The following is an 11,738-nucleotide window of genomic DNA, read 5'->3' on the forward strand; positions in this document are numbered from 1 at the left end:
AAATATGTAAGATAGATGAGATACACAAGTGTGTTTCTATGTCATTTCTGTGTGTTTGCTTTAGATGTACAGTTTCTCTTTGCTTTCTGTGTGTTTGCTTTAGATGTACAGGTTAATATATTATGAAACTCAGAGAAGCAGTAACTGTATTGTCACAATCGGAAATATGATACTTTTTTTTTTTTTGAGAGAAAGAACATAAGTGGGGGAAGGAGCAGAGGGACAGAATATCCAAGCAGGGGCACCTGGGTGGCTCAGTCATTAAGTGCCTGCCTTCGGCTCAGGTCATGATCCCAGGGTCCTGGGATCGAGCCCCGCATCGGGCTCCCTGCTCAGCAGAGAGCCTGCTTCTCCCTTTCCCTCTGCCTGCCGCTCTGCCTGCTTGTGCTATCTCTCTGTCAAATAAATAAATTAAAAAAAAAAAAAAAGAATATCCAAGCAGACTTCTGCCAAGCGGTGAGCCCAATGAGGGGCTCGATCCCATGAGCCATGAGAATAGGACCTGAGCCGAATCCAAGTATCTGACACTTAACCAACAGAGCCACTCAGGTGCTCCAGAAATATATTTTTCTAAGTAATCAAAAGACTTAGAAGAAAAAAGAAGATATTTCCTTCTGTTAAGAGAGTAAATAAAACTTTGACTCTATTTTATTTCAGGTCTTGGCTCTAAATTATACCTTCATAAGATGAAGCCAAGAAGTGTAACACATCCATGAATTACATAGGGTTTGGGCCATTCCTCAATGTAAGAAAGTAAAAAGCTTTGTTGAACAAAACCCATCAGGATGGGCTGATGGTAGGAGTGCCCAGCTAGAAATATAAAGCAGGAAAAAAGCTGGATTATGGTCAGCAGGGAAAAGCTGGAATGGAAGAAGTGGGAGAGGTAGAGAAGGCAGTTACCAGAGTTGCAATAAAGCCAAGCTGTATTAATGGAGGCTCATTGCCAACTGCTGCCTTGGCAACAAGTTTGTCCTTGCCAGTCCTGAGTGCTCTGCCTGGGCCTGGAGAGTCTTCAGAGGATAACAAAGGATCCTGTCGGAAGGAAGACATGCATGTCTGAAGGAATGGACAACATATAGGGGACTGAAGAGGCAGCGGAACACAATGAATGCGCTCCAATAGCCTCTCCTCTAAGAGCTCATGACCCACTTGGCCTCATTTAATTTGTGGCTGTGCCGTGAACGTCTAAACTCAGCACATGTGTGGACTCTGCCTGATGTGTGCAGCTCATCCACCTTGGGACCCAGTTCTGGTCACTAGATTTCTACTGCAGGCCAAAACCCTCCTGCCCGTTTTGACTTAATTCAGATTTAAAAACAGGCCTGCTTTGTTCGCATGTGTGGGTGTCGTTTTCTGTTAGTTTTCTTGTACTTCAGTCTATTCAGAGCTTTCTTGGCTTTTGCTAGTCCCACTCCCATAGAGTGGAATCCTGACTCTGAGTAATGAGCAATTAGGTGTGAATTCTACTGCCAAAGTAGTTTTGCTGGCTGTAATTAGATGTCAAATAACAATAAAGTATTATTAAGCATCGTGCATATCAGTAGTAAATTCAAGTTCAAAATACTAGTCTGATTCTTTGGAGAGAAATAAAAGAACTATTTTACTTTACCCTAGGAATGATGAACATTCAGAAACCATATAATATAAGACAAAATTCAGTCAACCATTTCAAGGGAGAAAAAGGGTGAAATTATTTACCATCTTTATATCCAGGATTCTAGTAAGTGTGATTATGATAATAGGGAAATAGCTAACAAACTCAGCTGGGTCTCACAAGGAGCAGGAAGACTTGCATATATTAAAGAAATTAATGAATTTTCAGAACAAGTTGATATGGGAAGGACCCCTTGCTCCTAACACAGACACATGGATCAACTCTAACAGTGGAAGCTTGGGATGTACTGTCAAGCTAGAAGTTGACAGGAAAATCTCCACACTGTAGAAATAAAGAAATGCAAAATGTGGGACAGTGAGTAGCGAGCAGGAGCAGAAGCCAAAATAGCTCACACCTTGGAGTGACTATAGGTTTACCACACATGTACTGGTTTGAAAAGGACTGCCTTGGGGCACCTGGGGGGCTCAGTCGTTAAGCATCTGCCTTCGGCTCAGCTCATGATCCCAGGGTCCTGGGATCGAGCCCCACATTGGGCTCCCTGCTCAGCGGGAAGCCTGCTTCTCCCTCTCCCATTCCCCCTGCTTGTGTTCCCTCTCTCGCTGTGTCTCTGTCAAATAAACAAATAAAATCTTAAAAAAAAGAAAAGAAAAGAAAAGGACTGCCTTGCTTTGTACCTATTGTTTCTGAGTAATTCAAACAATGTCCCCTTCCAATTTTCGAAGTGCCCTGATTTGGATGCTAAGTTATAAGGTCTTCCCAGCTAATGGATATGTTGAAACCAGATATTATGCTTGAGAGCAGGGTGCTGGGATTCTGAAGAACATGAAGCATGTCATAGCCAAAAGACCTACCTGTAAACTTCCTGCATATGACCAGGAGTCATAAGGAGCTGGCCTTTCCATGAAATAGAAAAACCACAGCTACTGATCCTGCTTAGCAGACTGCAAGGAAGCTGGGTGGAAAAGGAATCTAGTGCCTCAGCTTGTGGGGAGCTCTAGAGTCAAACTTCATTCTCTCTGTTTGGCTCAAATGATTCCCAACTGAGATATTTTCATTAAAACTCATCTAGATATGGTAGACCCCATCCGGTCTTCTAAGCAGAAGCAAATATGAAACTGGGCTGTGGTATCTACATCCTGAGTGTGTGGCATAAGTCCCCAAATCACCCCCCGCTGGAGATGAACTTACAGCTAGACATCATATCTTCTTGAGGAAATCGATCACTGGGAAGAGTATTAGCAGACACAACAAATAGAAGAATTTGTACACTAAGGACTAGAAAAAAGGATACAATCTAGTCTGAAAGATACTTTGACATATTTATAAAGAAGGAGAGAATATAAATCACAATGAAAGAACGAGACAGTACATTAAATACGAGCAGACAGATTTATAAACAAGCCAAACAGAATCTTTCTGCAATAAAATATATACGCATAAGAAAGAAAATACTGAGTGGATAGATTTCAAATGTCTTTATTTAATTAGTTTATGTAATGCTTCTGTGTCTTTCTTTTTTTTATTTTTTTTTAAAGATTTTATTTATTTATTTGACAGAGAGAGACACAGCGAGAGAGGGAATACAAGCAGGGGGAGTGGGAGAGGGAGAAGTAGACTCCCCGCTGAGCAGGGAGCCCGATGTGGGGCTCGATCCCAGGACCCTGGGATCATGACCTGAGCCGAAGGCAGACGCTTAATGACTGAGCCACCCAGGCGCCCCTCAAGTCAGTGTTTTACTTGGTAAACATGTCTAAGACCATGCATCCCTGACTGCTAAGCACCATGGCGGACAGGACTAGAAAGGTAACAGCTTTATTTTGAGCAGGGGGCAAAGACAAGGCAGCACTTTACAGCTACATTGTAACTAGATCCTGCATCGCTTCTGTGTCTTTCATGAGTTAACTCTGGCAATTAAATCTTGCATATGTAGTATTTTTACACAGGGAAGAAAATTGATCCTCCTGCCCCTCCCTGGAATCGCATGTGTTTTACACGCTTTTACAGAAGTTGAGTCCAAAGTCTAGTTCTGAGCTCTGGATGCCACATTAAATTTCTAGCATACTTAGTATGAGTTTTTATGGCTTTCTATTATGGTTCTTAAAAACAAAATGCAAATAAGCACACTCCATGGCCACCTTCCAAAAGAACAACCCTATGAAAGATTCTAGTTATAGAAATGTAATAGGCAGTTAGACAGTTGATAAAATGACTAATTCAACTATGTTTGACTGGTACATATTCCACCATAAAATTTAGAAATAACTATATGTTCACATTTATGGTTAAATTTATTTCTGAGATTTATAATAATCTGTTTTAAGATTGAGAACAAGGACAAATAGTTATTTTAGTAATACTATATATCTGATGATATCACTATTACATAAATAGAGGTTGTCTTATTTTAAAATAATTTGCTAATTTTTAAATGCCTTAAGATGCCAGGTTTGCAATTCCTCTTCTTTTATCACTGAAACATATCAAGAAGAAATTATATAATGGTGGAAATTCAACTGTTCTTTCCAAGTAATCTAATCTGTGATGTATTCGACATCATAGTCCTTTCTTTCAAATCTATAGGAAATAAATACAAAATAGCAGTGGATGTTCAACAAGAGTGAGAATCTTCAAACAAGTCACTGTTAATTGTTAAACAACTTGAAAGATTCTGAGACCCATACATATAAAAGAACTGCTATATTATTAACCAAGGAGGCCAAATAGTCCCCCCCAAAATATAAAAGAATAAAGTTAGGAACAAAATAACAAAAATCTATTTTAAAGTAAAAAATAATGTCAATGTCTTTATGAAATTATCCTATTTGGTGGCATAAATTGAAATTCTAGAGGGAAATGTCAGAAATGGGTCCCTTTCTAAAAATAACTTTGCCAGGCATTTTAGAATTTTCTCTGATTTAATGAGCAAAGAATTATTGAAGAGGATGATTAAGGTAGAAAGGATATCTATAATTATATTTGTTCTAAGCCTTTTTTATGTATAAAACTGATTAATGGAAGGTAATGTACTTTGCAAGATGCTGATTGGATAAGTTTATATCAACAAAATATCAATATTTAAATCAAATAAATAAGTGATCTATTAAAAAACTAAAACAATCCATTTTTCTCCAGTTGATATTCTTGATAACCTTGCGAATAAAGCTTAGCTACTATCATCATCCAAATAGAATCTCCCACTGGAACTAAATTGACTCTTTTTTCCTCCAAAGATTTATTTATTTATTTGAGAGAGGGCAAGCTTGTGAGGTGGCGGGGAGGGATAAAAGGAGAGGGAGAATCTCAAGCCAACTCTACGCTGAGTGTGGAGCCTGACTTGGGGCTCGATCTCATGACCCTGAGATCATGACCTGAGCTGCAATTAAGAGTCAGACGCTTAACCAACGGAGTCACCAGATGCCCCCTAAATTGACTCTTAATTGAAATAACATCTAAAACCACTATATCAAAGTAAACAAATGAATTGAGTTAATTAAATTGTCCCCAGATTTAATATTATTCTGAGATATTAAAAAGCCGCATTCAATGAAGGAAATTAAATCCTGACTTGTTTTCTTATGAATCTGAGAGGCTGAATATGCAAACAGATGATGATCAGACCATATATAAAAATAAAACTTTGACCCAAAACCTGCAGCCACCTGCTCAGGAATCCAACCCCTTCACCTACAATAAACAGCTCAGGAAGCCAGGCTGCTATGTCAGTGTTACAGGAAGCTAGACTGCTAACAATAACTTCTGTAATAATTGGCTCCAAATGTCCGGGACTTGCTAAATAACTGATAGCTCCCCTATTTTTTCTTCCTGCTTCTGACTTAGCACCCAACAGAGAAAGCCAAATATGCACCCCAAACTAATCACATGGGATGCCTGGCTTCTAGCTAGCCTGCCTAGAACTACCCCTTGCCAACAGCCTCCAATCAGGGCCTTCCTGAGAACTTCCCCTCCCACTAAAAGCTTTCCCACTCATCTGCTTTCCTTTGAGTGTCTGCCAAAATGCAAGTGGTGGTGGTGGCCGACTCCATTCTACAGCAAGCTCAGAATAAAAATAGCCTTTGCTTTTCTCATCTGATGAGTCTTCATTTATTTCCACAAACAAAGTATTGCAAGATGAATATTTCATAAAAAGTTAGTAACTAGCAGTTATTGAGCCCTTACCATGAACCATGCACTGTGTTAAATGTTTTACATGGATTATCTAATTTCACAGTAAATATAACAATGACTTCTGAAATTGGTACTATTACGGTATTCATTTTACAGAAGAAGGAACTGAGGCTGAGAGATGTTTAATAACTCATTTAATACATAGGTAATGAGCAGCTAAGCAAGGATTAAAATAAGGACAGTCTGATTCCACGGAGGATAACTTTTAACCACTATACTAAATTCAACTTGCAATGTGGAGATTGGTGCATATTTTAACTGTTTTTATAATAAAATAGAAAACAACAAGAACTTAACGTGTTTCCATCTCACCTTTGGTAATAAAATATTGTATGACAGAAGAGGAAGAGAACTTGGAATTCATTTATAACAAATGCCTTTTACAGATTATGTAAGTGAGGCTCAGAGGGGTGAAGGTAAGTTGCTCAATATTATATACCTACTTAACAGACAAGACTAAAGCCCAGGTTTTCTGACTCCCAGCCCAGCTTTCCAGCATGCTTCACTGGGAGACAGAACTTTTGCTTGGGTAGATTTGCAACTCCATAAAGACATTATGTAACAGTGTAATGCTGGCACGCTCCAAACACATATTATTGTAACATGGCTAAACACATATCTTGTATGGAATGATATTTTAAGAGGCCACTGAAGTTCAGCAAATATTTGAGTGTTAACTATGTGTTAGGCACTGTTCCAGACACAAGTTTCATTTGTGAAAAAAATGGAAAAAACCTTATCTCTTTGGTTTACATTCTAATGGGAGGGAACAAACATTACACAGTGGTTACATTAAGCAGGCAAATTATATAATATGTCAGAAGGTAATAAGTGCTATGATAAAAATAACAGTAGAGTAAGGTGAGATTGGGAGTACCGCCTTGGGACAAGGAGGGCAGATTACAGTTTTAAACAGGGTGATCAGAGTCAGCCTCATTGAGAAGGTGATATTTGAGTGGACTCTGAGGAGGGGAGGAAGTTAGCCGTGTGGATATGGTGGGAAGAGTGTTCCAGACAAAGGGAACAGCCAATGCAAAATCCTAAGGAGAGACTCCTCTGCTATGTTTGGAAAGAACAGCATGGGCGGCGGTAGGAATAAAAGGTGAGATGAGAACTGTAAACTCGTATGTGTGTGTAGGGGGCTTTTAACCAATAAGTTAACTTTATTAATTAAATATAAGCTACACATTTTCTGTTTACGCTATAACTATGTATTATAGGGTCAAAGAAGTGAGTGTGCTCTTTCTCAGCCTGGCTATAGTATGAATATCAGGATGAAAACTGGTTTGAAGCTCTAATCTGTTTTGTCAGCTTGATCAATTTTGTGAACATTGCTTGTGAATTCAATGTTAATGATTTGAATCAGGTGCCTGAAGTCCCTTCACCAGAGACTTTTCATTTAATCAGTAGTAGGGAAGGGGCTACACCTGGGCATTGTTTTCTAAATGCTTTTATGTGATTCTAAGCTGCAGTCAGCTTAAGAAGCATGACTCTGTTATATGGGAAAAAGAGAGGGCTTTTCTCATTCCTGCTCCCAGGTAGCCTGCCCAATACATTCATCATGCTTGCTGCTCCAGCTCACATCAGTTTGCAACTCCAAAACCACAAATCACCTCCACAGAAATCCTGAGACCTCACCAACCACCCCACTGGTGTAGGAAAGGCACCTTCCTCCTTTGTTGCCTTATCCCCAGGTTCCCCACAACACCAACAAACAACACTGGGTATGGGTGTCAGATGACTGAAAAGTGTGTGTTCAAACAAGACAACTCAAGAGGAAGGGCATGAGAAGGGAGGAACAACATGGTTGGCATCGATTGCCTAATCAGAAAATTTCGGGGGCGCCTGGGTGGCTCAGTCAGTTAAGCGTCTGCCTTCGGCTCAGGTCATGATCCCAGGATCCTGGGATGGAGCCCCGCATCAGGCTCTCCGCTCAGCGGCGAGTCTGCTTCTCCCTCTCCCTCTGTGATCTCTCTCGCTTTCACTCTCTCTCAAATAAATAAAATCTTAAAAAAAAAATTTCAGAACAAGGCTAATATTCAATTTCAAATTTTGGCACTGTCATGGTAGAAAATATTCTGTGTCCCCAAATCTTCTGTTTCATTCCTGTGCCTGGCACATTTTGGTACACAACAAATATTCGTCATGTAAATGAATGGATCAATTCAAGCAAGCCGAACACAAAGCAATGAACCCCCAACCCCTCCTTGCCCAAACCTCCCAATCTTGCTCCCCAGAGGCAATCACATTTAGCTCATTGGTACCCTCCTCTTTCTATGCCACTAATTCTGGACATAATCAGTGTTAGATCTTGCATACTCACTTCCTGCCAATACAATTAAGGGTTTATTAAACCACCTCAAATTTTCCCTACCTGTAATACCTAATAAATTATACCACCATCATTAGCTTTTCCATTAAGTACCTTTGTGATACTAATAATCTTAAAATGATGATTCTTCCAATTATAAGCAGTATTATAAGTTTCAATTACTTTGTCACATAAGAATATTGTATTCCATACCTTTCTCTTCTCTTTCCATTATCATGATTAACATTTAAAATGTTTTGTAACCATAGTTAGGAGATTTGTCTACAGGTGAAGTGTAAATTTGAAAATCAGTAGACAACTCTTTTGTTTACTTCCGTTTTTTGTTACTCCAGTAAACAAAACAAAATCAGTAAACAACTCCTGCCCATGTGACTTGTATTCCCTGACTATGCTATACCTGTTTTTTGTATATTTTTAGTCATACACCCCCAGCCCTCTTGACTTCGAGTTGCCTTTTTATTTTTACTCGAATGGTCTGCCTTCATGGCATCATTAGAATAGTTTCTTCCGACATTTGCAGGATACTGTCACATCTAAGGACTCTCTTCTTTCCGTGGGCAGTTCTCTTGCAGTCCTGAGGTCTCCTTTCGATTTGTATGGGGGGCTCTCAGGCCTGCTGCATGGTTGTCCTCCTGGGACTTGCCTTCATTGCTTTTCTGAGTTGGTCCTATTGCTCATACATTCAACCTGCTCCAATTTCTTGGTTAATTCCCTTGTTTTGCCACCCCACATTCTTAAGAACACCCTAAAAAAGAGTATTTGGGTGAGGAAGCTTTCTCAGTTCATGTTTAACTTTCTTTTTCATTCTGCCCCCATATTTTATTGATAGTTTGGCTTGGTTTAGAGTTCCAAGTTCAAAATCATTTTCCCATGGAACTTTCAGGCTTGCTCATCTCCTAATTTCCAGTCCTGTTGATGGGAAGCTAGCCTGTTGCTGGCCTGATTCTCATTCCTTTATAGAGGACCTGTATTTGCTATCTGGAAGCTTTGAGAATCTTTTAATTCTTGCTATCCTTAAATTTTAAGATATGCCTCCATGAAGACCTTTTCTTTTTCCTTCTTAGGACTCAGTAGGTCTTATACATTTGCAGACTCATGTCTCTCTTTAGTTTTGAACACTTTTTTCTTGTAAATTTCATCCATCTTCTCTGCCCTCACTTTCTGGATCTTCTATTCTGATGTTGAAACCTTGATTAATTCTGAATGACTTATCTTTTTGGTCACACTGACTACTGCTCTCTATTCTCTGCTTTTCTCCTTTTCTCTACTCTTAGTAATGCAGAGTGTATAAGTTGACCTTACAGGCCATGAGACAGACAAATGAGTTGTAATTCATATTTCCCCCTTCCATTTCGTTAAAGGCTTATCCAACAATGGCCCTGATGGTTTACTGGATGAGTGTTACCTATGATGCTATGTGTTTATCCCTACTACAAACCAAGATCTGTTCTCACTGCTGTGGTATATAACCGTGAACAGAAAAACTAAGTTCCTTTGTATATAGAGGGAGACAGACAATAAATAAAGTATTGCAATGTCAGGTACAATTCTGGAAATCAGCAGCTGTAGCCAAAGCAGCAAATTTGGCAGGCAGCATCTTGGCCATAGATAGGCAGCAGCTCCTATTTGCCCTTTGGTTTGCCCTTTCATTGTGACTTTTGAGTATTTTTTCTCAGGTTCTACCTATGTTCTTCAGTCTACCTATGATTGAATGAATTCACCTTGAGTGAATTCATGAGTTCTGTTCTTTGCAACAGAGCCTGACCGCTACAAAATTCGCAAAAATAAATTATATTTTTAGCAAGCAGCCTCTTTGGTATTTTTCTCTCTGTCCTAAGTTCAAGCTGCAGTAATAAACTTCATCTTAAGTCTCTAGCATCAGCTTCTGTCCCCAGTTTTCTGTGTAGTCAAGAAAGCACTCATACTATGCCATCAAAATAGAGAACTGAATTAGTTAAGAATTCCAAACTGACAGCTCAACGGAGATATTCACTGTACCGAAAATTATTGATAGGCTCGAGGATAAGAAATCTGAAAGGTATCTGAGCTTCCCAGAGCTTCAATAAAGGAGGAACTGTTTTTTCTAGAATGTTTTCTAGAACACTCTAAAACTGAGTATTATACTACCAAATTACTGCATGAGATGGTCTATTGATAGATGACCTACTTTATGAAATGCAGTGGTTTACTTCAAATAGTGTACATTAATATTTTTTGTTTGCTTCTAGAAAATGCAAAAACGTACTGACTGTCTTAGTGAGGTTGGGCTGCCATAATAAGATGCCACAGACTGAGTGGCTTAAACAACAGACATTTTCTCACAATTCTGGAGACTGTGAAGTCTGAAATCAAGGTGCCTGCCAATGTGGTTCCTGGTGAGAGCTCTTCCTGGCTTCCCACCCTCTCTTGACAGAAAAAGAAAGCTGCTTTTCTTATAAGGTACCAGCCCTTCTGGATTAGAGTCCCATACTTATGACCTCATATAACCTTAATTACCTCTTTACAGGCCCTATCTCCACATATAGTCACACTGGGGGTTAGGGCTTCAACATATGAATTCGGCAAGGGGCACAGTTCAATCCATACTTTCTGAATTTCTGCTTTAGAAAATGTAAAAATATTTTACAATATTATTATTGATAATAATGAAAACTAATATTTATTCAGTGATTAACATGAGCCAGACACTGTGATGACTGCTTCAAATGTATTTTCTTATTTAATCCTTACAACCAAAGAAATAAGTTCATAATAGATGAGGAATCAAAGCCCAGAGATGCTGAGTAACTTGTCCAAGATCACCTTAGCTGCACAGTGAAGGTTCCAACAGACAGTCCTTTTAGCCACTTGGTTATAATTAAATGTATGACATACCAGCACATTATATACCAGTAAGAAGAGTTGTTCAGTAAGGATTCTACAACCAGGTAACACTGGGAGTCCAGAAAGTACTGTGGAGTGGCAAGGCTTCTGGTGTGAGATAAGCTGCACCTTCAGTGCGCTAGTGTGGGCGCTGAAAGGTCCACGGAGGTTCTACTATGCAGGTGAGGGAGTATTGGATTACATACTAATTTACATTCTCACCAGCTGTATCCGAGTCTGTTGCCCCACAACCTCACAATTTATCTTTATTTTTTATTATAAAACCTGGATTTTATATTTAAATAAGACCTCACCTACAATTCAAAATAAAAATACAAAAACTCCGGGATGCCTGGGTGGCTCAGTTGGTTAAGCATCTGCCTTTGGCTCAAATCATGATCCTGGGGTCCTGGGATCAAGTCCCACATTAGGCTCTTTGCTCAGCGCCGAGCCTGCTTCTCCCTCTGCCTGCCCCTCCCCCCACTCATGCTCTCTTTGACAAATAAATAAAATCTTAAAAAAAAATACAAAAACTCTGACATGCCCCATTACCTGTAAGAAAAATCCTCTATGTAGTCATTGTGGCCTGATTTAATCATAAACCATTATATAGTGTAAACCATGATAGCAAGTTCACAAGGTTTAAATACAGATTAAGCCTAAAATTTGATATGCTCACTTTACTATTTGATCGGAAATACTTCAAGAAAACTCAAAGTAAAAACAAAGCCATAAAGGAAAAAT

General features: G+C 39.2%; 1 non-coding gene across 1 annotated transcript; it reads right to left on the reverse strand.

Annotated features, from left to right (window-relative positions):
• Positions 1–3,361: 3,361 nt before the first annotated feature.
• LOC123324736 lies at positions 3,362–3,492 on the reverse strand. The gene has a single exon (XR_006540003.1). It is a non-coding gene; the product is annotated as a small nucleolar RNA SNORA63 (small nucleolar RNA).
• Between the last annotated feature and the right edge of the window lie 8,246 nt (positions 3,493–11,738).

This window comes from Neomonachus schauinslandi, chromosome 4, assembly GCF_002201575.2.
Source record: "Neomonachus schauinslandi chromosome 4, ASM220157v2, whole genome shotgun sequence".
Taxonomy (NCBI): domain Eukaryota; kingdom Metazoa; phylum Chordata; class Mammalia; order Carnivora; family Phocidae; genus Neomonachus; species Neomonachus schauinslandi.